General features: G+C 40.4%; 1 protein-coding gene across 3 annotated transcripts in view; it reads right to left on the bottom strand.

Annotated features, from left to right (window-relative positions):
* LOC124401773 overlaps positions 1-5,047 on the bottom strand; it is a 59,369-nt gene extending 54,322 nt beyond the window's left edge. For all 3 annotated transcript variants that reach the window (XM_046874214.1, XM_046874217.1, XM_046874216.1), the window contains exon 1: positions 4,784-5,047. The gene's annotated coding sequence lies outside the window, so the exon portion shown is untranslated. The remainder of the gene's footprint in view (positions 1-4,783) is intronic.
* Between the last annotated feature and the right edge of the window lie 652 nt (positions 5,048-5,699).

Genomic DNA, 5,699 nt, shown 5'->3' with positions numbered 1-5,699 from the left:
AACAGAGGCAGAATCAAAACCAGGGTAGGGTCTTCAATAAAGATTTCATAGCAGATAGAGGGCAGGGATGTAAGATGTAGATGAAAACTTAAACAATCCAGAGAATATTTATGAGAGCAAATGTCTGATCAAAACCAGTAAAGATTAAACAAGCGGCTAATATCATGAAAAGACTTTCGGGGTCATACACAAGGATGCTCTCTAAGAACGTGGCTACATTCGTTCTTGAGCAAGGCTTTTCTAAGTCTCTACTCCAGGGGCATTGTATCATGTCTGACCTTGAGCCCAAGCTGGAATATATAGAGAAAACATTTCCACTGTGCTGTGAAGTATACATGATAATGCAATATTTCTTCTTCTAATTAAAGCTTTGCAAGTATTGAAAAGTCTGTGTGATTTTGCCAAAGCACGCAAAAATACGACGTGCCAAATAACCAAAGAAGTGGTTTAGAGACTATGCTGGCCTAGATATCCAGAAATGGTCTAACAACTGAATTGTAGAGTTAAATAAAGCCTTAGGGACAGACAATAGATATCAAAACTTCATGATATCAATGTTGAACTTTAATATACCTCTTTTTATAATTTTTGAATACTTTATTTTCCCCACAGGGACATTGTTATTTCTTCACATAACCCTGAAATATAGGAATTTGGGGTTTAAGCACAGGGTCAGCTACGTTACAGCGCCCCTGGAGCACAGGGGATTAAGGGCCTTGCTCAAGGGCCCCAAAACGCGCAGCTTGGTGATACGGGTGCTTGGTGACGAAGGGACCTTCCGAGCAGTAATCCAAAACCTTTACCACTGAGCCACCACTTCCCAATCTAAAGGTTTTTGTTTTTTTTCTGGTTTTCATGGCCACTCATGAAAGTAAAAAAGCTCTTTAATTTATTAAATCTTAGAGAGGAAAAACTCTTGCACCCACAGCAGTGAAAACAACAGTAATTTATTTTTTATAACATAATCTCTATCAAAACAGGACATGTTTAAGATACTATACAGTCACTAGGTTGTATATCAGTCTATCTCTAGCTCCCCCTGATTAGCACATGGCCTCCTGAAATGACAGGGGGCAATGTTCTTAACTAATGCTGCTTATTGAAAGGGAAAAAATGTCCTGTAATTTCTGCCTAATTATGCTCTTTACCTGAATGGCCACTGGTTGGTGGACAATGATCCATTTCCAGAGCTGAATCGCAGCCACTTGGGCCACAATACACTGTCTACTTCCTAATTACACCCTGAATGTGAAATCAAGTGCATTTGGACACCCAGCAAGGGTAAAAGGCCTGAATAGAGATATTAGATGAGAGGAGAAAGGAAAGGCTACTGAATATCAATGAAAAAAGCTGGAAAGACATCATATTCCATACATGGAATAGATTTTAAAAGGATGTAACGAAACAGTTCTCAAATTTGATTGATTACTTTTAATGTAAAAGGTCAATAGTTTATATAGTTTCTCTTTTTTATTGTTTTAATATGTTCATCACACCACAAATTCTATTTTGCTCAAACTGAACATCCTGTAAAGAAGTCTTCTAGTTCTTATAAGAATTTAAGGAATTTGTAGTAAAGTGCTTACAATATCGCAATTGATTATTTTTTTTTAAGTCTACAAGAGCAGTGTAAGAACGCTAAAGGTGTTATTAAAAGTGTGTACACTTGTTCTAACTGAGACTAATATCATAGGAGTGTGTTTCTGGGTTCAGAAAACTTTCAACATATCCAAGATATGAAATAGGACAATTGGCTTAATAACTTTTGGATGGAAATATAGGTTTTGTATTTGAAAACAACAGCTTACAAAGCTTTGAATTCAAACAATTAACAAAAAAATGTAATATTATTGTATAATATTATAATTGTGTGTATCAAAAATACCCAAGCAAAGCTGTGCTTGTTGTTCAGGTACCAGATTTCTGTTCCAGTTTTAATCCCTGCTTATATAGACACAAACATCAACTCCACATAGATGAGCCCAAGCTCTTTCTCGGTCAGAGAATAATCCTGACAAAACCCTTCTTCTCAAATTAAAAGTCACAGCTCCTGCTCCTTTTTTTGTAAGCTCGCCGGCTGTTTTTAATCATTGTGAAGCCATGTCAGGTGAAGCCCTTGCTCTGATTAGATGTCATATTCATGCTGTAATCCTACACCTCACGAGTGAGGACAAAGGCCTGTGTCCATCTGAGCGTTTCGTGTGAACATGAGGAGACCTTAAAAAACCTGCCATCTTTCGCCTCCCTGCCATGTTCTTGATATTCTGATCATTGACTTTCTTAATCAGATTGGACAGGCGTGATTGGTGCATCCCATGGTCCGATACAGCAAATGAGATTAGACAGGCTCCAGGCAGATGGGCTTTTCCATTGCAAGGCTGTGTTCTCAGGTTCCTGGTTCCTCAGGGTCTTCTTGTCTAGCGTCGACGTTGTTTACAACATTGCTATACGCCCACATAGGCAGGAAACAAACAGGAAATAAGCACAGGACAGAAACACAGGAAATATATGAGTGACTTATCAATGTGTAGTAGGTGGAGCAGCTCTGATTGAATTACCTAATAGGAATGAACAAGAAGGACACTAAGCTATTTTTTTTCCTTCATCTATTTATCTCTTTCTGTCTTCCTTGCAGCCATCTGGCTGGTTCCTGGAGAAGCTCTTGAGCCCTTGTATGTTTTATTAATTCACTTTTGCCTAATTGCACTCTCCTGCATGAGTTTGCTTGCATGAATAGACATTTAATCAGCGTTTTAACAGCTGGTTAATCAGCAAACCCAACTGGGGATCAGTACAGGAATACGGTGGGGACACACACCAAATGAAAAAGGCTGGTTTCCTAATTTATCCAAGGCAACATTATTAGGTATGTAAACATCAGGTTTTACATTTACATTTGGCAGCAGACATCCTTATCCAGAGCAACTTACTGGTATTTAAACTCTCAACAGCCTTATCCAGAGCAACTTACTTGGATGTACACTCTAGATACCCTTATCCAGAGCAACTTAATGGGATTTACACTCTAGTCATCCTTATCCAGAGCAACTTACTGGGATTTAAACTCTCAAAACCCTTATCCAGAGCAATTGTACTGCGGTTTACACTCTACACACCCTCATCCAGAGCAATTTAGTTTGAGTTCAACTGTAGACACCCTTATCCAGAGCAACTTTCTGGGATTTACACTTTAGACATCCTTATCCAGAGCAATTTACTGGGATTTAAACTCCCAACAGCCTCATCCAGAGCAACTTACTTGAATTTAAACTCTCAACAGCCTTATACAGTGCAACCTAATTGAATTTACAATCTAGACACTTCTATTCAGTACAACCCACTGGGATTTAAACTCTAGATACCCTTATCCAGAGCAACCCACTGGGCTTTTACCTGTAGACACCTTTATCCAAAACAAATTCCTTTGTTTTAAACTCTAGACACCCTTAACCAGAGAGACTTATTGGGATTCAAACTTTAAACAACCTTTGTCAGAGCGAATGACTGGCATTTAAACTCTAGACCCCTTTATCTAGTGGGACTTACTGGGATTTAAACTCTAGACACCCATATCCAGTGAGATGTATTTTCTGCCCCTGTAAACACATTTTTCTAAAAAAAAATATATAAAACAGATTACCCAATTAGTTCAACCTCCACCACCAACCTGACCAGGCAGATACAACGGATGTGGCAAATGCATTGTAGAGCTTGTTCAGCAAGGCTTGTGTACATCCACATAAAAGTAAAATTCTCATGTGAGGTCTTATTGTTTTGCCTCTAGTTCTAACCAGGTGCCCATTTAACTGTTCCGAAAATTCTTCATACAAAACCAGAAAACAAAGCCTCCTAATTGAATCTGTAGTTTGTATTTGTTTACAAGATGTTCAATAGAAACTAGCCTGAGCAGGCATCATGTCAAACATTATTAACCCATAGAACCCCCCAAACGAACTTTTAGCAAAGCCATTTCTGACAAACCACATTACACAGACATGCATGGCTGGTGTTGCGACAAGAGAATTACCAGGCCTTGCCACACCCCGACAACGTCGGTGCACAAACCTGACAACGCGGCACATCAATCAAAATACAATGGGACACGGAGCAGATGAGGAAATCTTTTCCCCCCTGTCCTACAAAACAAAAAAGGTCTCTAAACTGCAACCCCATTAAAAGGTGACAATGGGCACAAGCCGTGCTCCTTAGCATGGAAAGGGATGAAGATAAAACCCCACACACAAAACAACACAGTGGCCCACCGTCCCGCTCCAGGTCAGCTTCGGTAAAGGGTGAATGCAGGATCCTGGGGAATCAGCTTTAATGGGGTCCATCCTCACTGGACGATTGTGTGTGTGAGTGTTGATTCAGAGGGTCACAGGCTTCATAGACTCTGTGACCCCAAAATGAAAGTGTAGAATCACTTGGGGACCAACAGAGCTTTCGGTCTTTCTTTTTTCCTCCCCACACTAATCTGCGTCAGAGATCAATATGGCGAAGACCAACAGGACAAAGCCGAGAACAGGATTTAGCAGGCTGTCCGATTTTAGAGGCTCGATAGGGGGGCATAAAGCTGAAACGTTCTCTGCCAGGCTCTGACCTTTTGCAATACGGGCACACCAGTGGTCAACCTTCTTATCATTCATTAGCATCAGATGCCTGGGCAGATGTTGAAGTTTGATACAAAGTCTACTGACTTAGTCAGTGGATTTTTTTCTTTCTTTCTTTTCTAGCCACATATCAGAGACACCTTGACTATTTAGATCCATTTAAGAACACTTACCATGGGCCCCCCAGTCCAGGGCTTGTTGTAGACACGTCTCCCGGAGCGATGGACACGAGGATCGGGACATCTCATGCCAGCTAGTCCATTTTGAAACTGACGGCTTTCTTCACGTATCCACATCAGTGAGTTTTCCCGATCAAACTTGTTTGAGCACCAACAGCAGCTCGTAATCTGTATAATTATTTTGTTCTTCCTTTTAGTGTTCTTTTGTCCCTTTCTGTTTTTTGAACTAACAGGAGTCCAGGAACAATGTCAGAGTTAGGGAATGTGTGTATGTGTGTGTTGCATTGTTAATTATTACCACTGTACACCCAAAGTGGGTGTATCCAGGAAAATGGTCTCACACATGCATTAAGTCAAAAAGAACGAGAACACTAAGCATTACCATCAAGAGCTGGATTATATATTTGGGCTGCCGCTTTTTTGGTTGTCTTAGTCGTTCTAGACCTTGTGACGAACCTGATTACTCGATTTAACGTGAGCAAGTCACTGGTCAACATTTTCAAAATCGGAATAAGATAGAGCTTTATTGCCAAGTACGCTATATGCACAAAATATTGGAACACCTGACTTTACCAGCCATATGTGATATGCCCTCCTCACCTTATCTATATCAGTTCCGGACTTTGCTAACATCCTTGTGTCTGTATGAGCAACAAATCTCTACAATCACACCCCAAAATCTAGTGGAGCATCTTCCCAGAAGAGCGAAGGGAATTATACGAGCAAACTGGGACTAAATGTGGAATGCGATGCTCAAAAATCACATACCGCAAACGTTTGCCAATATAGTGTATGCTTGTACATGTGCACACTGTGTGATTTGGTCGACACATTTTGAGGGAAGTGGGTTACTGGGTTACTACTCAGTAGGTTGGGGATTCAAGCCCTGGTATTGCCCAACTGCCACTCT

Source organism: Silurus meridionalis, chromosome 18 (assembly GCF_014805685.1).
Source record: "Silurus meridionalis isolate SWU-2019-XX chromosome 18, ASM1480568v1, whole genome shotgun sequence".
NCBI classification, from domain to species: Eukaryota; Metazoa; Chordata; class Actinopteri; order Siluriformes; family Siluridae; genus Silurus; species Silurus meridionalis.
Note: the sequence above shows the minus strand (reverse complement) of the source record. Positions and strands in the feature narration are given on the sequence as shown.